The sequence below is a fragment of the Toxotes jaculatrix genome, chromosome 14, assembly GCF_017976425.1.
Source record: "Toxotes jaculatrix isolate fToxJac2 chromosome 14, fToxJac2.pri, whole genome shotgun sequence".
NCBI lineage: Eukaryota > Metazoa > Chordata > Actinopteri > Toxotidae > Toxotes > Toxotes jaculatrix.
The window spans coordinates 2,807,801-2,831,687 of record NC_054407.1 but is presented as its reverse complement, the minus strand read 5'-3'; the positions used below and the strand labels follow the sequence as shown (position 1 = coordinate 2,831,687).

At 41.1% G+C, this 23,887-nt stretch overlaps 1 long non-coding RNA gene across 1 annotated transcript; it reads right to left on the bottom strand.

Annotated features, from left to right (window-relative positions):
- On the bottom strand, positions 1 to 19,495 carry LOC121193830. The gene is made up of 3 exons (XR_005895322.1): positions 19,362 to 19,495; positions 13,390 to 13,394; positions 1 to 12 (listed from the first exon to the last, which is right to left on the bottom strand). It is a non-coding gene; the product is annotated as an uncharacterized LOC121193830 (long non-coding RNA).
- Between the last annotated feature and the right edge of the window lie 4,392 nt (positions 19,496 to 23,887).

Below are 23,887 nucleotides of genomic sequence, written 5' to 3'. Positions count from 1 at the left end.
CAAGCACAGAAACTTGTGGACCTCCGTGTCTAAAATTTGTACATCTGAGGAACAGGACGTAAAACAGCTTAGTGCGGTTCCTTTAATTCCAAATAAATGTTCCAGTCTCCGTAATGCAGCACTGAGATCTAACAAGACAACAGAGACAAGTCCTTTTTCTGATGCAATAAGGAGGTTATTTGTTAATGTCACCAGTGCTGTTTCTGTGCCATGATGCCCTCCTAAATCCTGAATGAGAATCCTCAAATAAATTACTGCCCTCTAGAAAGTTGCACAGCTGGGGTTGATTTTATTTTATGTATTTATTATTATCTTACCAGACTAAGCAGGATTCTTCCAGTTTGGTGGAACGCCATATTGTTTCAAGTCTTTGTGATGTTTGCATTAATATGTGGGTTTGGGAGCTAAACCATGGAGCAGACCTCTTTAGTTTCATTACCTTCTTTTGTAGAACTGCAATGGAGTCGAGTGTCATTCACTTTGAGCCTGCAGCACTGGAAACAAGATGGTCAGTTTGGGAGGAACTAAAGTTAGCACAGGAGTCCTCTCTTTTAATGAGGCCGTTAAGGTTAGGTGGTCCCTCATCCCCTGTTTCCTCCCTTGTGTTTCTTGTGTTTCCCCCTTTGTTCTCTCGGCCTGTTCATGTGTTTTGTGTGTGTGTGTGTGTGTGTTTTCATACCTGAGCGTGGTGACCTGGATTCTCTTCCCTCCAATTCACCTTCACACCTGTTAATCATCACGTCATCAACCCACCTCCAAGCTGCAGCATTTAAGCACCAGCTCTTCACCCCATTCCCCACATGGTCATTGGTTCATCCATAGTGATTCGCCTGCACCAGCAGCGCTCAGTGCCTCACTTGTGTCCTGACTACCTGGAGGATTATTCCCATGGCTCACAGACTGCTCCATTCAACTCCATTCTCTGCCTGTGCCCTGGAACACCATCAGACCTGCTGCTGCCCGCCCCCCTCCAACTTAAAACACTTTATTCATTCACATCCTGTTCAAAGTAAAAGGCTGTGTTTAACTTCTGCTCTTGGTCTCTGGTATTGAGTTCTACATTTTGGCTCCTAAAGACGAATTAAATGTAACCGAGGCATGGCACTGAATTAAGTCATGATGGAATCGCTTAAATTTGGCTACACCACTGTCAGATAAAGATCTAGTAGAACTGATGCCTAATGGTGTGTAGTCCACTAACAGGAATTCAAAAGTAATTAAATAGTGGTCTGATAAAAGGGGATTCCATGGAAACACTATTAAATGTTCAATTTTGAAGCCGTATGCCAGAACAAGATGGAGGGTGAGATTAAAACAGTGAGTGGGTTTATTTACATTCTGAGAGAAGCTGGTTGAGTCTAATAATGAGATAAACACAGGGCTGAGGCTATCATTATTGATGTCCACATGAATATTAAAATCACCTACTGTAATTACTTTATCTGTATGGGCCAGGGGCGTGGTACACTATAACAAATACAACTGGCTGTAGTGTTTTGCAGGTTAGGTTTGAAAAACTAAGGACAAGGCTTTCAGATGAGTTATAATGAGTTTAAGGATGATTGGTAGACCTGAGTCAAACATGGCTGTAACTCCCCAGCCGTTGCCCCATGCAATGTGAGTTTCACTGTGACTGGGGAAGCTGATTCATTTAGGTTAACATGTCACAGCCAGATTTCAGCAAGACGGATATTGAATATTTAATAGTCCACATTGAAATCTCCTATTTTGTTGTACTTTAGCCAAGGTTTTTATGACTAACTCCTCTTCTGTTTACTTTTGATTTAATTGATTTAAGTGGTCACGGGCAGACACAGTCTCTATGGGTTTTTGAGTGGGTGACTGTTCTAATGTGTGTAGGACTGCAACTCTCCCTCCTGGTCTCAACTCTGGGTTGTTGGTTTTGGTCTACTGATAAACTGGGCTAGCAGATGGGTACCAGAGGGCCAGAAGGGCTGCAGCAGTCACGGACTCAAAAACCTGTGTGTGGGAGGAGTTCAAGGAGGTTATAAAGAAGGACTTTTGGTTTGCCTCAAGGATGTTCTGGCAAACCATCAGACAGCTCAGGAAGGAAAAGCAGGGTTTGGCCCAAGATGGGGAGGGAGAACTGCTGACTCTGACTGTGGATACAGTCAGGTGGTGGAAAGAGCACCTTTGAGGAAATCCTGAACCTGGTCAACATTTGCTCTTCTTCTGAGGAGGAGGCAGAGTACAAAGACTCAGCAGAGACTTGTATCTCTGACAGAGGTCACTAAGGCAGTCAAAAAGCTCTTCAGCAGGTGTGGATGAGATTCGTCCTGAGATGCTGAAGGATCTGGACATTGCTGGGCTTGTCTTGGCTGGCACGCCTCTTCAATGTTGCGAGGAGGTTTGGGGACAGTACCTGTGGACTGGCAGATTGGGATGGTGGTTCCCATATTTGAAAAGGGAGAGCACAGGCTGTGCTGCATTTATCGATGTATCACACTGCTCAGCCTTCCCGGAAAAGTTTTCCGGGCACACCCAAATGGTAGGAGGCCCCCCAGGGTAGACCCAGAACACACTGGAGAGACTATATATCTCATCTGCCCTGGGACCACCTCCAGGTCCCCCAGGAGGAACTGAAAAACACTGCTGTGCATAATGAAAATCAGTAGAGATGAATGAGGTCCAAATATTTCACCTCAGTTTATGTTTTAGGATAGTAGTGCTGTTTGGACCAGCTTGAGCAAACACATCACTTTTAGCTTAATGTCTAAACTTAACCCAAGTGGGTTAACTAGGTAACTCTGGATTTAAGTCAGGCTTTTAACATATAACCATTGTTGGGTTATATTATAAAATGCAGAGAAATTCAGAAACTATCTCACATTTGACTACGGCTATGGTAACTCATGTATGTGTGTCTAACCCACTCAGAGGCTCAAACCAGATTTCGGCTTCTCACTGTGACATTATACCAACACTTTGCTTTCCATTCTTTTACACAGTTACTTTTTTGGTTCTTTTATCATTATATTTTATCATTATATTAAACATTTTACTGGATCTGCATGTAACATTATTTTTAGTGTCTCCCTGCATAAAGTTAACATCCGTTTCTTGTAAGTGATTTGGGATGCTCTGTCGTATTTGCAGGGCTGTAACTTCAGTGGGTTGTAAAGTGGTGCTGTCTGTTTGTGCTTTGAGACTCTGCACCTAGAAGATGAGTACAGTTTCTCCTCAGAGATCCTGGCCTGGACTACCCTCACAGTGCATCATACTGCCTGCTGCTTTTAAAGGGGGGTGAGCAGAGCCGGTGTGATTGGTCTTTATTGAAGCTCGTCCTGACTCCACCTGCTGATACTCTATTTCTCCTGCTTCTAATGTATTCGTCCTGCTCCAGCCGGTCTTGCAGTTTGTGTCATGCTGCACTAGATTTGTCCCATAATTGCCATATTTAGTCAGTCATGCACATAAATGGATAAAAAAACACATTTTTTTCCTTTTTCTTTCACAGCAAATGATTGTTTCTGGGAAAGTTTCCATAAGATTTCCACAGAGGTTTGATCCCATTTAGCTGCCAAAGCACAGGTACAATATTGTAATGATATATAACAGCATAATATTTAAAGTAACTGTGCCAAGAAAAAAATGTCATAATTAGCACATTATTATTATTTGATTGGATAGATTGGATTAGCTGTGCATGTTTTAGAACAGTGCACATATACAGTACAGTTACTCGTGTTCTGTATTTGTATATATGTATGTATGTATATGTATGTATATTTGTAGTCACTTGCTCACCACCACTATGAGCTCTGGCCTGTGTCACCTCCAGTCTCGTCTCTGACTTTGCCACAGGTGCCTGTTGTTGGTACTGCACACTGCTGTGTAAAACAAAACTGTACATTTTACCATTCATTTGTCTCAGCCTGGGCCAAACCAGGCAAGTGCTGCCCCGGACCAAAAGTATGTGGACAGAGGTGTCCACGTACTTTAGTTTTTTTTGGTACTTCCAGGAAGACAAATTAAAAAACACGGGATTGGCCTTAAGCTGCAGAGCTCTGCAGATTATAATGAGAGAGACAAAGTAGGACTGTGGAATTGGCAAAGTCCTCTGACATGACAGTACAGATAGGAAAACATTCATAGAACAAGGCGCTTCAAAATTTAATCCCACCTGGAGAGACTTTAATCTGCAGAATGGCTGATCTTCCTGCCACTGCACTTGTTTTCTCAGTTCTGGTACGTCATTTAAGGGTTTAAAGCTTTTTCCCTTTATCTTAATCTGTTTATCCACTTGTTTCATTTTTTTTTGTCTTTTTGTGTCATTTTAATACCCAGGGGAGCCGCAGTGTTGTTTTTTTTCATAATAACATTGAAGCATTATGTGCATGATTTGTCTGTCTCTCACACACACACACTATCAAGCTTTCTCACCCTCCCTCACTTTCCTTCTCCCTCGTTCTCAGTGTCCAAATCCAGCTTTCTAAGTTACAATAGAGCTGTTGAAAGCCTCTGAAATGCTAAGCAGGCCTCGAAACTGTCCATTGAAAAGTGGGAAACAGATGGACAGTGAGAAAGGAAGAGAGAGGGAGAGGGACCTTAGGAGAGAGAAGGGAAAGAGAGTCAGAGGTTGGTCTGAAAGCTTCAAAGTGCCTTTAGCGACGTTGGATTAAGGTCACAGCGGAGTTTCATAATGACAACACACAGCATAATGTCATTTAATATCACAATCACTCACTCTTACACACACTTCCCGCAACAACCACTGCTCTGTGGTTGTACTGGGCAGCTCCCACCAGCCGGACTGGATTTCAGTAGTGTGGTGGGCTGGTTTGGGGTGGTTGTGGGGGTCTAAACATTTTTTTTTTTTTTTTTAGTTTTCCACAAGCAGCTCTCCCAAAAGAGTCAAAAGAAATCCCTGCTAATCCCTGAATCCCCACCAGTTTCTACTGAATGATTCAATTTCCCTCTCATTGTGTCACACTCGGCCGGCTTTTGTGAGTGTGTGTAGGTGTGTGCACGTGTGGGTGTGTGTATAAGAGAATGCACGTGCATGTGGTGAGTGTGTGTGTGACTGTGTTTGTACTCACTGTGTTTGGACTGTGTCTCAGGTCACCAGTCTTGAGTGTGCTGCAATGAAGCTTTCTGCCACGGGTGTCAAAGCATGGACAATAACAGCTACGGAGCATGCTCAGTGGCCTTTTGACTGACAGCCAGGAGCGGTGGGCTGTGTGTTTGCGTGGGTGAGGGGGAAGGACGCTGAGTGGAAAGAGGAATAATGACTCTTATGACTCCCATTTTCTCTGCTTTCCGGGGTGAAGGTCTGACTTGATTACCAGCATGCATTTAAAACATGTTTGTTGCTCTCCACTGCAGAGAGATGCCGTATAACAGTGGTTCAACCTACAGATTTTAGAACTGTTGTGAGAAAGTAAAGCAAACTCACAGTTTAAATCAGTGTCTCTGTGATTTTGTGAAAACTTTTGGTTTAATAATAATGACATTCAAACTGTCCACAGATGACAGTGACCTAAAAAAACTATGGAAAATCAGCTCTTAACCTGAACCTGGGAGGTTTAAAGGTGTTTCATATAGTCACCAAATCACATGTGCAAATCCAAAACAGCAATGAATGAATCCTTCTAACAAGTACTGTGTGTGTATCCTAATATATTGTATATTACTGTATATAAGTCCTTGCACACAGTCTGTAATGTAGCTACCAAATGTAGCTCAGTCTAAAAACATAGTCCCCAATAAATGCTCAGTGTCCTCCTGTTTGAGTAATGTTTGCTAAAAACCAGCTGTTTTAGGAAATTGTGGAGCAGTTCTTTTATTTTATTTATTATTTTTTAAATGTGGTTTGTGAGCTGCTTTTAAATATTTACACCTTCAGTAGGAACCAGCGGGCTTGGAGCTTGGCACAGACAGTTATTTATTGGTTCTGGTGCTTTTGGAAATAACTCACATTCTGAGTGTTATAACCTCATTATTTAAGGGAAGAAAAAGTTGAGTTAAAGCTGCTTTTACTGAAGCTTCATTATCATTATTAGGGAGGATGCTGTTGTAAGCTCATAGTTGCTGTATGTTAGAGAACAGATTTCACTCATTGGTTGGGTAACTGTTCTGTAATAAACCATCATATCTGACACCCTCAGAATTCTAGTAAATGTTTTTTGTGACTGGATTTTTCTCAGCAAACCTAAATCTCTATTTAACTCATGGCAATACCAAAGATGTTTTTTATAAAAGACACTTTGAAACAAACGGAGTAGATATATATGTGCCAGGGTCAAATAAATCACCTGAGCTTTCATAGATGACCAAAATGACCAGCAACACACACCATGCTGCAAATCTACCACCTTAAATCACAAGATTTGTGAAGGACGTTTAGTGATTATGAAACACTGTTTACTTGAAAATGTTCCAGACAAACCAACTATTTGTAGTGAACTTTTATTACACGTGTGCTATTCCCAATAAGCCAATGAGAAACTGAAAAAAATGAAAATAAAAAAATCAAGTGCACTGAATGGCCATTGATACAGTTCAGCAAAACTGTATTTTTTTATGAGGTGGATCTAAAGGCTGACAGCTCTAAGGCTTTAACACTTTCATTCAAGTTTTGTTCCTTTGCCTCAAACCAACAAGCCTGGTGATTGAATGATTCAGACTCAACAATACCTGCAGCAGAACACTGGTCATCTAAATAGCACATAATATATAATAATATAATATGATATAATATAATATATATAGAGAGAGAGATTTTTTTAAAGCAAATGTCTGACACCTTAGCATTTAATGAGACCACAGACAGTGGGGTCCAAAAGTCTCAGAAAGTGGTCTCAGACCACGGTGCTGTGGTACATCTTGTGCATTTAAAATCTAAATTTTTAGTCACTGCCTGTTAATTTGAGAACACTGATTTACTCATCTGGGATGGATGGATGGATGGATGGATGGGTTGGATTCTTTTTTCATTTCCTCTCCTTTCGGTTCTGTACTCAGACACCTGCTGCTGTGAAAGGACTCCACTCAAGTGTTGAGAGGCCTACTTGTGAGTCTACTTGAACCAGTCTGAAAGCAGTATTGAATTTGCTGAATGTAGTGTCACATTTGGACTCATCTGGGATCCTCATATGACAAATTAACAGAACTCATTTGGGGCACCCTCTGTACCCGAGTGCAGCGTCAAATAAAATACCACATTCTCATCTTTTTATGTTACTGTTATGAACCGAGGATCTTCTTCACTTTTCTCTTCTGTTACTCATTTCTGTTTTATTTCGTATCAGGTCTGTCGCCGTCACAGTGGTATTCGATACCTTCTCGTCAATCGCTACCCAGTTTGCTGACAGCAGCTGAAGCTAACTACATGTAATAAAGAGTAATTGATGCCACTTAAGGGCAAATCTGGGTAATTCGGCACTGATGAGCAGCTGACACCAGAAGCTCTTCAGTCCAACCAAAGCGCCTGAAGTGACTGAGCGACTGAAGGAATCAATAGTAGACATATGGCTGAAGTGAGAGATGATTCTCTGTTCAATAGCAGCAGTGTAACCGGAGAGGGGGAGACAGATGCACACTTCAGGGACCACAGGTGAAGCAGATGCTGCTCAATTAAAGGATGTTTACTCTAAATCTTTTTGAGGAAAAAATTATTTCTGAGATTACTGAACTTTTAAACATCAGGGTCATGTAACCTTGCTTTAGTGGTTTAAATAATCAGTTTGATAGTATGTCTCATCTTTGCCGAGCAAGAATTTTGCATGAAAGGAGTTAAAGGTCTGTCCCACATGGACATCTGTCTCAATCATGGGCCAGTGGAGTTCAGTGATTGAAGCAAATAAAAGCACAGCAACAGCACCACTGAAGTCTACAACATTACAGAATAAAATCAACAATTCACTATATTGCACGGCTTCTGGATACTCAGGGTCTGTGTTTTCAAACAGGAAGTTAAGGTCACAGCGATGATTGACTCATATTACAAAAGTTAGATTACAATGGATTTATGTTGTTGCATCTTTCCAGAAATCATTTTTTTTTATCCTCTGCCGTGTCCGGATGCAGCGGCTAAATTAATAACATCAGACAAGACGCTTTCTGCAAAGCTGCATTCTAAATCCTACAACCTGTTATTTTCTGTCTTATTTTCATTTTTCCTTTGACTTTGACATCAAATGTGTCTGTTAGTTAAAACTAGAATAAAATGTTTATGACTTCCTTTGACCAAGAAGAGACTGAAATGTTATTCAACTAAAGATTTGACTGGAAAAAAAAAAAAAAAAAAAAGGTGTTGAGGGGATCAGTATCTTGATTATAGAATAATAACCTGACCAACAGTCTTGACTCGCATCATGTGAGTAGAATAGAATCAAATGAGTCCAAACTTCACCTCCTGTCCATCCAGGGCTTGTTGTACTGTTGGATGTTAAAAGACAGGCAGCAGAATCTGTGGTGAAATATTGCACGTGTGTGTGTGTGTGTGTGTGTGTGTGTCTCAGATCACACCATGAAACCTGCTGAATGTCTGAAAGACAAAATGCTGTTGTTACACACCTTTTTTTTTTAATTCCTCAGCAGCACAAACAATGAGAATAACAGTGACACTTATTTTTGCTTGCTTGTCTTTTTAAGCGTCTTTGTTGTTACTGCCACTTGTGATTATGCGGAGACACGTAAATATAAAGCAGATAATAAAGGGAGTTTACATGTGGTGCCATGATGACAGCTTAATGAGTCCTCATGTCTGCTGTTGTGACAAGGAAGCAGAACTTGTGGAATAAAAAGACAATATCTCTGGTTCTGCTGATGGAATTTTGATCTTTTTTTTTTTTTTTACTTTCCAACACGAGTTCAAGAGTGTTACAAGAGCAAAGTGCTAAATAGGTGTTTTTTTTAAAGGCCCTGCACAGGTGGTTTCACTTTTCCTGTCTGTAAACTTGGTTAAAGTTAAAGTTCACTGAAAGTAAAGAGTGTTTGTAGAACCGTCCGATACCATCAATCTATTAAAGCCAAACTGTGTAACTTTTGGTCTGCAGCTGCAACATCTCAGCCCCGCACTTAAAGCACTATGCAGCAGCATTACACACTTCTCTGAGGAGACCCTACCGACTCAACTCAAGTTAGGTAGCGCAAGAACAGCCGCTCAGGGCCCGAGTGGTAATGAAAGAGGTTCAGTTCTCCCTTTGTTTACCATCAGAGCGATTTTGAAGCTGTTGTTTTGAGAGAAAATAATAGTTAGTGAATAGTGAATAGTTGCAAATTTGCGTTGCCTTCCAGGGTGTTTTCTTTACACATGAAGAAATGCTTTGGTTACAAAATGGAATAAAACCGTTTCTGTTAGTAGACTTAAGAAATAAGCAGCTACATTTCAGCTCCTTTGTAGATAATAATTAGTGAACTGAAGCATGAAAAGACAACAATATAGTTACTTTATACTGATGCAGGTATCACTGTGGAAATGTAGTCAGTTTATTGAGAGGTGAATTGAGGCCGTGAAGCTGATTATGCTGCTGAGAGTGTAAATGAGTGGTGAAAGCTGATGGGTTTGGACGACAAAGGCGTCACTTCACATTCAAGTGGCTGCAGGTCTGAGAGGTCTAAATGATGGACTGATTCACCTCCGTCCACAGAGGCCAGTTTGCCTGTTTGTTCTGCTGTTTTACCTCCGCACAAAAACTCTCAGTGCCTTGGTTTACTTCATACTGCCACATATCTGTTATCTAGTTATGACTAATGTTATTTTAAACAGTATGTCTCATTTACCTACATAGGATACAGCTTAGGATACAGCTTAGAACATAATTTTATATCATATCTCACATGGCTCATTCAGCATTCGAGTGCCCCTGTTACACAGGGACATAGGTGTCACATTCACTAACCCCTCAAATACATGATCACACAAAAAGTAGCACAGCAGTTGTGTCCTTGTTCAAAGAATTTGACTCTTGTATCAATCTTCCAGCAAACACTGGTCCAAAATGACCCCCAGATCACAAGCAGGGAGCTCAGTGTTGACTTTGTCTCTAGATTTGGTGAATATAAGACCCCTTTAGAGAGTTGATTTCAGAAGAATAACCAGTGGCAAATATCATGACATTTAAGTCAGACATTAGCCATGTTCCCTGGAAAAGAGTCATCAGTCCTTCTCGGTTAATCTGTAGCTCTCCCTGCTGACGGTGGCTGCAGGTCTCTGAGCTTGACAGCTGTGCTCAGTGAGTGAGCAGAGACTAGCAGCGGACCACACGACAGCAGCCTGAAACATGGAGGGGCAGCACATGTGCACGCAGTGTCTCTAACCACCAATAATGAATCCCCATTAGACTTTTCTCAACCTGCTTTCTTTGTCTGAACTTGTGTTCTGTTCTCATGGACTTGAAATGTCATCAGTCATGGCTATCACCCATGATGCTTTGGGAGCTGGCCTGTGTGAACGTGCAGCGGAGAAACTTCCAGCAGTGACGGTGGAGAATGTGAGGCGGACTGGCCAGGTGAGATGGGTTAGTCCTCTCAACTCCATGCAGGCTAGTGTCCAACAAGTCTGTGCAGTCAGTGTCCAGGCTCATCCTCAGGAGAACAGATTTATCTTGGATAAATCTGTTCTTATTCATTGGTGGAAATGATGCCTCTGAAGAGTTTAACACATAAGGTACACACACACCAAGCATTATACTAAAACTGGTTAGTTCCTCCCTATGCTCTCAGACCAGCCTCAGTTCTTCATGTCATTGAATCCACAAGATGTTGGAAACTTTACTCTGAGATTCTTCAAATCACAAATCTGTGGAATAAAATAAAAAATAAACAAAAATAAAAGTACAATACTTGAGTACATTTCACCACTGATGAAAACAAATCAAGATCCTCAGTGATTCAGTGAGCGGCAGCTGAGTGGACACCCACTCTACATATAATAATACACAGCCTCGAATGCCTGAAGTCCATTTCACTCCTCATCATGTTCTCGTTCATTTACATTTCAAGTGCCTGTGCTTACACACCTCACCTGCATGTATCATATATGCTGTATCTCAGTGAGAGAAGAAGCTAAATGAGCAGATAGAGCAAGAAGAGAAGACAGAAGAAGAAAAAAGAGAGTGAGTAGAAGAGACAGACTTCCAGACAACAAGAGAGGCCAAGAAGGGTCAATTAAAGAGACGAGAGAGACAGACGCAGAGCGAGATTGAGTGGGTGGCTTGGATGACGTTTTGGGTCGTTTTTTTTTTTTTTTTTGTGTGTGTGTGCGGCGCAGCCTCGTGCTCATGACAGCTCCTCTGCCTCTGCGTTTCACTGGGCTTTGACAAAGCGTGAAAGCTGGAAAGACAAGGGAATAAGAAATATTGAAGAGGCAGCCGCACTGATCATTAGGTCTGTGTGTGAAAATGCTGCAGAGTGTTTCCATATTGAGCAGTCGCAGCGTGCACAAAGTGCTGAAGATTTGTGCGTGGTTCGAGCAGTTGGAAGCACTGAGTGTGTGTGTGTACACACCATCTGCTCTACCAGATGTTTAATTTTACCTGGCAGTTGCAGACTATGTGAACACAGTTACTGATGACACACCTGCTGGTCTCATCCAAAGTGTAAAAACTGCTATGCTAGGACTTTGAATTTCTCCACACGCAGAGTTCAGGTTATTCCTGGAAAGCATTTCACTCTGCATCTGCTGGAAGTGTAATGACTATTGTCTCATTTATATTCTCAACTAAAATTTATTGTAAAACCAGTCTATACACTGAAACCTACACCGTACGCTTAGAAATGACAAATTAAAAAGAAGCACCGACACAGGAAGCATGGTTGGAGGAATGTGAAACATCGACAACTATAAAACTGATTGCAGTGACATGTTGTACAAACATTCATGGTCCCTGTAGCATATTCTAAATACTGCTTTGTTACCAGTTTGTCCCACTGGCCACGTGTGGTACTGCTATTTAAAAAAAAAAAAAAAAAAAGCATTGTCCCCACCCACACCATCATCTGTAAACTATTTTACAGGACACCTCCAACTGCAAACAAGGTGAATTATTACTCTTTGTCTTATGAATTTAAAACTATGAAGATTTTTTATTTGCAAAACTTTTCCTGAGCCCAGAGCAGCAAATGTGTGGGCAGGACCAGCTGGAAAGACACGGACGTGCATGTGCAGTGGATCCCACAATGTGGAAGTAAACCTGGAAGCTAGAAAAGTTTTTTTGCTTATGCTCTACACAAGAATTTTTAATTTAAGTAAATAGATGTTCTTTAGGAGTCCGGTTCTTATAATACATCCATGGTTTTCCTCCACTGGCAACAAGGGACAACGATGAGACCATTCAGGACAAAGTTCATAAAACAGCAGTTTGTGCTTATAGCTCTCTGTGGCATCTGACCACAGAGAGCTGTGAATTAGATCGTTACCATGGATGAATCCAGCATCTGATTACAACCATCCTGTAGGCAGGCAGGGTGACTGGACGGGAGTGGCGGTACAGGACAGAGCGTGGAGAATCTTCGTTCTTGTAACCATGACGAAGGCTACAGGAGGATCTGAAGCAGGTTATCCAGGCACAGGAGAAACAGGTAAGTAATCTCTGTAAGGTTTAGGCAGGACCTTCTCCCCTCTCCCTGGTGTTCCCTGCTGTGTGTGGTTTGTCTGGTATGTCTGTGGGGAAGTTACCTCTTCCCTCCACTCTACCTGCCCACCTGAGGCCAATTCCTCATCTCTCCACCTCTCTCTGGCAACAGTGAAAGTCCGTTTTACACCTGATAGTAAAGTTAATATTCTAGTTAATGCTTAGTTTGTCTGCTAGTGGTAACCCCAGCTTGTCTTGTGTTGATCACAGAACCTCCCTGCACACCTCAGAGTACAGAGGACAGTGAGTAGCTGAGCAGGCAAATGAGCAGGAAGCAAAAACTCTGCTACCTGGTGCAAAGGAAAAATACAAAATCAGGTAACAGATGCTCAAGGAAACACTCAGAGACAAACACAGTGACAATGAGTGAAGGGGAACACAGGGACTAAATACACAAAGGAGGAAGAGGTAATTAAGAACCACAAGCAATCACACAGGTGGGAAACAGACATGGGCAGAAACTAAAACAACCACAGACACAAAAAGATAGATGATTTCAAAATAAAACAGGAAGCACAGCAAACACTGAGAAGAACAAAGCATGACATGATCACAGGAGCAGGGTGAGACATAGCACTGGAGACAGCACAGCCCAGAAAAGACAGCTGGTTGTTTATGTTTTGTAGATTATAACCTTTATTTAAATGACTGAATGATTGAATGATTATTATATTTTCTACATATGACAGGATCCACACGATCTGCTGGACAGATTTTGGAGCAATATATGCAGGTTTACAAGACAGGTGCCACCTAATATTGGCACTAGCAACACAGACAGGTGAGCCACAGGCTCTCAGGTGAGCTCTGATGTCTTTGTGAAAGAAGTTGCCATAAGTTCAGGAGCTTAATGAAAAATAATATAAGATGATTTTTTAAAATGCATAATTTAAAGATGAGTTTGAGCATCACTGCGACTCTGTCATAAAACTCTTGAGTTGTGTTGCCCAAATTAACAGTTTAAGACAAGTCCAGCAGCAAACACATATTCAGTTGTAGTAAACTGTCTGCAGAGTCAGGCTCATGTGCTCACATGTGCATATGAATGAGAACAGAGAGACAGAGAACATGTGCACATTTTATTAATTACTGTTGCTGCTCCAGACACAGACACAAAGTGTTGGAAAATAAAAAAAATCATGTTTGTTTACAAAGCTGTGGGAGGCTTGCACAGCTTGATCCAATATATATTGTTTTGATTTGGTTTTATTATTTTTCATTTCCGTCAGTCTCTACAATGGAGGTGGCGTGACATGGTTTCTAGGACACACACCAGGTTGAAATATACACATATTTTCCGTTGAGTTTTGTGTGTAAGAAATGGAGAAAAACTACTTACGTTTTAAAAGAACCTGTTTTCAGTGCTTTGCTGTCTCTAACCGACTGAGTTAATGATTTATCATCAAAGTGTTTTCCCAAAGAAAACATGTTAAAAAAACAGAACATTTATAGCTGTGGTAAGAAATGTGATGCACTGTGTAAACTGTGGGGCAAATAGAATGAAATGTGTTCAGTGCAGAAATGGTTCAGAGACGAGGCACAATACGTATGTATTTTGAGAACTGTGCTCATATACAGACAAACTGGTGTGGGACGGCAGCTGACAGCCAGCTGGCTGCTGATATTCATGTGTTCTCTGCACCTGAAGGAGAGGAAATAACACTAACACATTAGTGGAATGTGGTCTAACAAAAAAAAAAAAAAAATCATTGGTAGACAAACAAATGAAATCATTTCATACCACTGTTAATCTGATTTAACAGTCAGTCGGCCACTTACACCTGGTCCACAGCTCCTACCTCACCTGTACGTGTGCAGATATATTTATATTTTTTTCCACACATTCAGAAATAGCCTAGACACTGACACTATAGTGATAGGTGTCAGTTTTATGTAATGCTGCTGGTGTGATGTCAGTCTCAACATCAACAGATATTTTCCATCTATTTTTGCTGGAAAAAGAGAAAAAAACAAAAAAACCCAGAAACTCGAGATAATGCAGTGCTGTAGCGAGGCTCGAGTCTGTCCACGACCGTCCACGGCCGTCACGCACAGGTGAGGTAAGGCAGTGAGACCCTGTTCTTAACTGTGGCAGTAAACTCAAAATCACTGACTTGCTTGATTGGACAGCTAGATAACTCACTTTCTAACTCGTAGCAATGTATGGAGCGCAAGCATTTTTTGCCCCATTAATGATTAAAATAGGAAAGCTGTGTGAGAGGTGTGAGAACAACTAAGTGCGAGACTATGGAAGACTTCCAGGACAGACCGTCTGAAACTTTAAAATGAAACATTTAAATGATATGTGTCTCCCCTGTGAGTGTGACATTTGGATCAGCTATAAACATTCTTCCTCACACACAAGATTTCATACAAAGTGCTTTTGTCGAGAACAACCCTGATACTTGTTGTTTGTTTAGTAAACTAAGAGCCCTCTGAAGATAGAAGAGAAGGTGAGAACAGAACTGAGAAGCTATTTATTCTGGGTATTGACTGTAATGACTAACAGTCATATGGGCAGCACTGGAGCCTTCTTTTTTTCACTGCACATTCACAAATGGGACTGAATACTGCCATGTGTTTGGTGATATAAACTGGGGACAGTCAGTGATTCACAAAGTTTGCACCTCTCACTGTGTTTTGTTCCCTGGTCTCTATGTATAGCTGGGCTGGGCCTCATTACAGCCACAATTTGGCATCATGACTCATTATTTAGATTGGAGAGTGTCAGTGCTTCCAGATGGTCCTGTGATGAGTCAGGGAACAGAACTTTCGACTCCTGCCTCCTGATCCCTGTGGACTATCACAATCATTTCAAACATTGCAATTCTTATGACTGGAATGTCTTGACGTCAAGATGTCAGCTCTTGCTTCCTGTGGTGGGAGTACGCTAACAGATTAAACCTGGATGGAAACTGGTAGCAGACAGTGACGTTAGCACCAAGGTAACAAAGGTATCTTCAGAAATTAGTCAGCTTCAATGTCTGTGAAGATTCTGAGTCATCCAGGTCTTGGTTATCCTAGAAAAGTTATATCCAGGACAACTGGACTCAGGTCTGGAGAAATGGAGAAGCCTTTTGGATGAGAGGTGAACAACTGTGAACAACTGTCTTGGATATTCAACCTCTATATTTTGTTGCTTGTGTGTTTTAGTCAGAATTTAAAGTGTGATCCTGCTTGCATGGCTGTAGACTCTTAGATGTGTTTCTAACATTCAACTGGCTGTGCATTGTGTGTCCTCAAAAGCCAAACATCACTGAGTGTGTGTGTTAAGACAACAAGGAGTCCTCTGAATGCCGAAGTGCTTTTCCTTTCTATGTCTCCAGACAGAGTTAGAAATCTGTCTCTACCTCCTCGAAGTCAGTTGACATGTTCTGATGCATAGTGAATGAGTGCTTTCTTTTTCCCTTTTTTGGCCTCGGTCTATCCTCAGCATGGCTTTTTGTGCTGGTGGGAGAACAAATTGCATAGAGTGTCTAGACACCTCCCAGGGAAAGGAACGTGTGATAATTCCTACTACTGCTTCTACACTTGATTGAAGGTTTCATTCTGAATTCAACCTTTGTTGCTGTAACCTAGTGTTGTGGAGAAAGTAAATGACTCTCAGCTCATCAACTAGTGTCAAGGTGCCCTTAAGCAAGGCACAGAGTCCACCGCCCCCAGATGCTGCGGTGGAGCGGCACAGTATGTGGTTTGACTGGGCAGTGGTGGTGTGTTGGGCAGAATGTAAAGCAGCTTTTAGCTGGAACAAAGCAGGGAGTTCATTCATCTTAACATAAAAAAAAAAATAAATGAGTAAGAGAAATTAAGTGAATAAGAAGTGAGATAAAACAGAACATGAAGGGGCCGTGAGGTTTTCAGTGCAGAGCCATGTTAAATATTGCGCTGCCATCTATAGCTCCATAGGTGGTCCCAGCCCAGGGTTTAAACTGCAGCTCAAAACTGGCTTTATTTATGTGTGCTCTCAGTGTGTGTGTGTGTGTGTGTGTGTGTGTGTGTGTGACTGCATCTTATCTTTATGTCGTTCTTGGTGAATAAACTCTTCCTCAAATAACTTTTTTTTAAACATTTTACACACATCCATTTGTTTCGATTAATTTGTCGCACATCAACAATCTCTCTGATGAACATGTTACACAATCTGCAGATCTTACAGATTAAAGTCATCATTGTGGATGTTCGTAATGAAGCATGCAATGAAGCCGTCTCTTAACAGAATGTAGTCAGTGTCAGGAGCATGTGATTGTATGAGTAAGAAGAGCTTCTTCCTGAATACAGAGCTAATGTCAAGGTTATTGGTTCACTCCAGTTCATTTCACTACACTGAAATGGTGTAACTCAAACACAAACTGTACAGTTCACATTTTAAAATGTGTTTTGGACCACAACTGTTGTACTTCTCTTAATATTTTCTTGGCCAGATTTTATTGAATATCTTTTCATATATATCACTGAATTCAGTGCATGAAAGTAATGACTTAATATATTTTAATCTTCACTAACCAGCACCCATTTAAAGGAAACAAACACATCTTCTACTAAAACAAAATGTGTGATGAAGACACACAGCGCTGAGCATCAGACAAACAATGTGCATACAATGTATTTTAATAATGTAGTGAATCACATCAGTAAAGGAGTTCTCCCATTATTGCATTTCCATAAAGTTGGTGCACTCACGTGATACAGATGTAAAAAAGGAACGGCCAAAAGTCGCAGGATCCTACATTTCCCACAATTCACTTCTTTTCCATTTATTATAAAATCTAAATTAAAATCTTTTTCAAGAAAGACCTGGCACTACTGTGAAACACTGTTACAACAAAACAGTACAAGCAACATAAACAGACTAAGACAACTGTCACACACACACACACACACACACAACAAGACAGTTCACACAATATGAGATTTTGAAATGAACAATGAATAACGCAACCATCATTTAATTTGACCCTTGCTGCCTGGTAAATGCCCACATCAGTCAAACTACATGCTCCCAGTTTGTAACAATGTGAAAACAATGTGAGGCTCTAATCCTGCAGAAGGAAAACTTCTGTTGTGAAGCAAGTCTTTTAATGTCATGCAGCATGGAGACAAGACACACAGTTCACAGTGTGTTCTGCAGTGTTGTCTGAAGAGTGTTCTGTAGTGTGACTATTTATACCTGCAGTCAGTATGCCATAAATGCCTTTCCCAACATGAGGGAAAATAAAGGATGTCTTCTGATCACATGTACTGTAAAACTCATGACAATCACATAGGGTTCACTTCCAGATCAGCAGTTACAGATGTCATGTCACCATAGGGGACATCTGTTCTAAATGATCAGAGGGGTCTTAAAACCCCTCCAGGGAGAGTTTTACAACCTGAAAAAATGTGGGAAAACTTGTACAAAGGATGGTTTTCCTAAACTTAGTATCGCTAAACATGGATACATTGAAAAAAAATAAATTTCCACAACACACACTTTCCAGTCTCCAGCAGAAGCTTCTAGTCTCCCAGCCCAAGCTTGTCAGATGAAGTTAACATGTTGTTCCATCCGTGTCTTCACCAACAGGACGGAGACAAAGAAGAATCACTGCTCAAGATGAATCAAAAGAAGCCAGGTTCACATCCATACAATGCAGCCTGTTTGACAGATTTACAGCACAGCTGCATGCAAAGGTCACGTGTTGAAATAGATTTTATCACCATCCACAGAGCATCATGTATCTCAAGGCTTGGCAGTCAAGGAAATTAAATGATCCCATGCTTTTTTTTTTTTTTTTGTGACTTGAGAGGATTCTCAATGCAAACTTTTAACAGAACCCAGTGAATTATCTCAGAAATATATGGCTGGCAATATAATGCTGGCATTATGGAAACATGAGACATCAGAGACTGACCATTGCTTCTACCCTGCAGGAAAATGTTTAAATTGTTCTTATGGGGTTAATATAACAATGCAGTTAATAAACCACATTTATAATATTATTTATGAGTTGAAATTAAAAACAAAGATATGATTCTGGCAGTCTATTAATGAAACCTAAAGCAATCGCAGCATGAACTGCGGAGGATGTGTTTCTCATGGGGCTTCATGTATCCTGAGAAGGTCATTTGTTGATTGTGCATGAGTTCAAACTATATTTTACCCTCAGTTCTCCAAGAATTGCATCATGGCTCTTACAGCCTTTTTCAGGGATCTGAAGAATGAGTGGAGAGCAGAGTAGAGCTTGCGCTCTGTCTCAAGGGCAGTCATGACAGACAGCCAGAGGACAGTCCAGAGAATGTATGCACTCCCAGGAGCCACTGATGCTGCATCTCGGGGGGGAAAAAAGAGTGTTGGACTGTTCTCTAAATATGTTATCCCTCTGATTAATATCAGTCTCATAGGTGTCCATTTAGAGCAAAACTGGAGCCAGGATGGAGTTAGCCCAGTTTACTGTAAAGACTGTAAGCAGGGGGAAACAGATGGTGTCACGGGGGGGTCAGAACGGAGGCAAACAGGAACACGAGGGAAGAGAGGACCCAAATGCAATAACCCCCAAGACAGACTATGAATAACTAAAAGTCTTTTAATAAACCAAAATCACTGGAAGAGTCCAGGGCCAGGGAACAAAATTTAAACAACTAACACAGGAGGAAAAAAGGCTTGAAACATAAAACACAAAGCAAACTCCAAAAGTCCTGACTAGATATCAAAAGGCAACCAAGGTAAGTCCATGAGGGGGAAAGCAGCACATGAACACACAGGCACAGGATCAAAGACAGGGAAACAAACACAAGTAAAGACACAGGCAGACTCAGCCATTGACAAAGACGAACGGACAAGGACACAGGGAAACAACGAGACTTAAAATCACAAGGCAATGGGCAACAGGTGACACCAATTAGGGCGGGGCAGACAATCACAAATGGCAGGAAACAAGACAAAGACAGGAAGTAGAATAAGACAATACACACAAGGGCTATGATTTCAAAATAAAACAGGAAATATTAACAAAACTTAGCAAACTAAACATGAGTCCAAAAGTCCACAAAAGTTCTAAACATAACAAAAGGGCTCAGAAAACAACCCCTTAGGGGCTAGTCATGACAGATGGCCTGGTTCTCAAAGTTTGAAATTAAACATATTGGTGCAAGAAGTTAAAAGCAAAAGAAACATAGACTATAGATAAAATCTGTAATTTCTTGAAGAACAAGAGTTTATCCCTGCTACGCAGAATCTCTGGCTTTAGCTTGAGCTGCCAGATACAGTGGGTTGTTCCTCGGTTGGAACTAGAAAACAAAATGTTGCATTCATGCGAGGAGAAGTGAAAGAACAAGAAATACACCTCATATTCTGACTGGGGAGTGTTTGTGTATCCTTCAACGGTAATTAGCCCTCGTGCTAACCTCGCAGTTACATCAAATACACTTACTGATTTAGCTACTTTTGTTGTGTTTTTTAATTTTAAATTTAAAAAATAATGTTTAAAGTCCAGATATCTGTGTGTCAGATTTACAATCTGGAGGCTGACATGAAAGGTTCCTCCCACACGGCTGCTCTTGATTACAGTTTAAACGATAGGACTCAAACGCAGCAAGTCCTGTCCTGACGTCACCTCTGAGGTACTTGCTGCTACAATAGCTTAACTCAATCTCTCCTTCATTGATCTCTCTGAACATGAATGAAAAATGGGTTTAAAGGCAAGTTGAGGAGTTGTTTGAATGTTGAGAGGAAGGGGGGCCTCTTTAATGTGGGATGGTGGAGTGTTGCAGGGAGGGCGAGCAGCAACAGAGAAAGCCCCCGCAGCCTGGGTTCAGCGCTTGGTCTTGGGGGTCTGTGAGAGTCTAGCATCTCTGGAGCTGAATGAGCAAGATGGGGGTGGACTGTCAGGGGGATCAGTGAAGGAGCCATCGAGGGCCTTAAGGTGGTGTGGAGGATTTAATTCTGAATTTGACTGGGAGCCACTGGAGGTCATGGAGAACTGAAGAGATGTGGTTTTTAAACATCCTGGAGTTTATTTAGAAATTGTTGCTGTAATCAAGCCTTAATGCGATGCGAGCTTCTGCAGCAGGAAATGACAGCTTCAGTCACAGGCGGCCCGATGCTGTTTCAGGGTGTTTTTACACCTGTAGTCCGGTTCATTTGGTCCAGACCAGGCAAAAACTACACTGCTGCATTTTAATTCTGGGAAAGACAATTGTTGTGGGTGGAATAAGTCTCACTCCAACTCTCCTGTCATGGCAGATCCAGCCACTCACACCTGTAGTGACCCTGGTATTCTCATCATTCCCCATCACCTGATCTTCCCACCCACTCGCTCACCTGGTCCCATGTCCCTCTTTATCTCCCTGGTACATATAGCATCCACCTTAAGTCAGCAGTCAGCTGGAATGTCTTATGAAGGTCTCCATAGTGTTCCAGCCCTGTGGTTTGCCTGCCTGATCTCTGAATGTTTGACCACCTGCTTTGGATTTGTTTTTCCACCTATATCCTGAACTGTTAATTCACCTGTTTGTCTCAGATTCACACTTTTGGGTTCAACCTGACTTTATTGAGCCATTACAGAAAAACAGATGACTTTTTTTTTTTTTAACATAGTATGCCCACTTTTCAACAACCAAACCAGAAAACAGTTTGTCGTTAGGGGTTAGGGTTACATACACAGGTGTGACCATACACCTAATCAGTGAATGAGCTTTAACCTGTCCCAAACCAATTAACCTGCCAGGTGCAGCAGCTGGCACAGTGAGAGAGGAGCGAGGACCTATGCACCACCAGCTGGTGGCTAAAGCTCACCCATCCAGGCTGCACTGTGTCAGCCAGCAGGCCTGCTCTGCCCCTGTCCCAAAATAATCAGCCTGCTACTCAGCCTGCTGGCCCACACCACATACCATCACCCATGTAACCCTGTATGAACCCTATTGATGTATCTCCATGTTTCTGCTCTCCCATTTATCCAGAACCTTCACACAGAGCTGTGGTACAGATTTCTCACACCTGTATTGCATATCATTTCTCTCCTTATTTTTAAGTTTCTTCTCACTGAGAATCAAAATTCCTTACCAATGGTTTTCACAGCAACTAACACTTCAGATTCTCCACCTTGAATTTTACCACAGTGGAAATGTGAAATTCTCTGTGTGATTTAGCACATGAGCTTCTCCTGGGAGTCTCCTCCTCTGTCTCACTCATCACAGCAGCAGTAACAGTCCCTGTGTGTAATGCTGTACTTTATGGTTTCATAATGTCCATATAATATCCTTATAATGTACAATAAGTTTTCAGGAAAGAACAACATGATCTGGAACAAATTGGGGCAAAAATAGAAATGTTTATGAGATAATTCTAACCCAAGCAAATGTTCAATCCATTTAAATTAGAAATGTTATTCTCCATATAAGCTGAAGTGTGTGCTTGCTTGCAGTACCAATTAAACAAAGTTCCTACTCACTGCATTAGTTCCAAAACTATTTGGAAATTTTATTAAACTTTAAGATGGTGCATTTGAAAACATGTTTTTCTCTCCATTTTGGCCTCCACACACTAAGCTAGTGTGAATAGACTGAGCCTTTTGAAAACTCCAGACTCCAGAATGAATTAATCTGAAAAACAACAGCTCGTGTTTTATTGCAGAAAAAGGAGCCACAGGGAAACAAAATGGCAAAAGACTTGTCAGGTGGCCCTAGTTCTTAGAATTAACAAGTTCAAGAGTCCAACAAACAAAATCTGCTGAATAAAAAAATCATTTTAATGATTCAATCATATTTTCTCACACTTTTATCTTACTATATTAATTATTTTTAATTGATTTAGTTCATGCTGAAGACAAACTCTTTTTCATGTCATTAAACTCCCCATGCTCCTCAGGGGTGGTGACAGCCCTGAAGGTGTTGGCATTAACCTGAAGATATGTGGATTTTGTCAGATGATTTATCAGCCATATTGTGCAGACTTTTAACAGTAAGCTTTCATGAGCTGTGATGAAATTGCAGTTTGTTTCAGTCAGTCATCTGAGTGGCCCAACCAAAGCCCAGTCATAAACCCCACAGAACATGTGTGCAGAGACCTGAAGATGACAGTTCAGACACTTCCTGTCCAATCTAATTCTTCCAGGATAAACCAAATCTTGCAGAGACTTTACCCAAGAAGATTCGAAACTGTAATTGCTGCCAAGAGGGGTCTTTGTTGCATGTTTATTGAGTGTAGCTCGATGAGCAAAAACTGCGAGTTTATTACTGTTAAAACTGAATATAAAACATGATGAAGTGTAAAAAAGTGATGGAGTCTGAATACTTTCTAAATCCACTGTATGCTCATCCACAATCTTTTCCACAAAGAGTTTCTTTAACTTCAAGGTTTGGTTTATGTCCTGATATGCAGTAGGAATTGTGGGACTTTATAAACAGAGATGTGTGCCTTTCTAAACTGTGTCTGATCAATTCAATTTGCCACAGGTGACTCCAGTCAGGTTCTGGACGCATCTCAAGTATAATTAAAGCAAACTGGAAGCACCTGACTGTGATTTGAAGAGGCACAACAAAGGGTCTGAATTCCTTTGAAGATGAGAAATTTCAGTTCTGATTTTTTATAAATTTGCAAAGATTTCAATGAACATATTTTTCACTTTGCCATTTTGGGTTACTGAGTGTAGATTAGAGGGCAAAAGTAGGAATTTATTAAAGTAAACCTGCAACAGAATGAAGTGAGCAGAAAGTGAGTGGCGCAGGATACTTTCTCAAGCCACTGTATATATTCTCCTTCAGGGCCTTTCACCTGACATTGTTTCGTCAGAAGACCATATGATATTATACCTCTTACGTTTTGGATTTCACAACCCAACAAGTCAATAAAAAAATCACACAGACCTGCTACTAAAGACAGGCCAGAGGCCAGGGAGAAACATACAGGTATACTGAATAATTAGATAACACTGATTAAATGAGCTGCCTTTTTCCCAGTGCATGCTGGGATGTGCTTCAGACCCCTGGGACCCTGAACAGGATAAGCAGCACCGAAAAATGGATGGATGATTGAATTAATAAGTTTAAATGAAGCAAATTAAATTGAGTAATTAAAGAGGATGCAGTATGCAGAGCAGCAATCAGAACTTTGAGAGATATGCATATGGATGATAAAATCTGAAAAGGTCTGTTATGATGGCAGAGTTTCCTTCACTTGAGCCAATCACATTGAAGATAATGGATTGCCTTTAAAAAAAAAAAAAAAGGAGTTTCTTTTTTCATAAACCTTGAAAATATAATTGAGTCCTTGAGGCAGTGAACTTGAAGTCCATTCAGATTTTGGATGAGTGCTG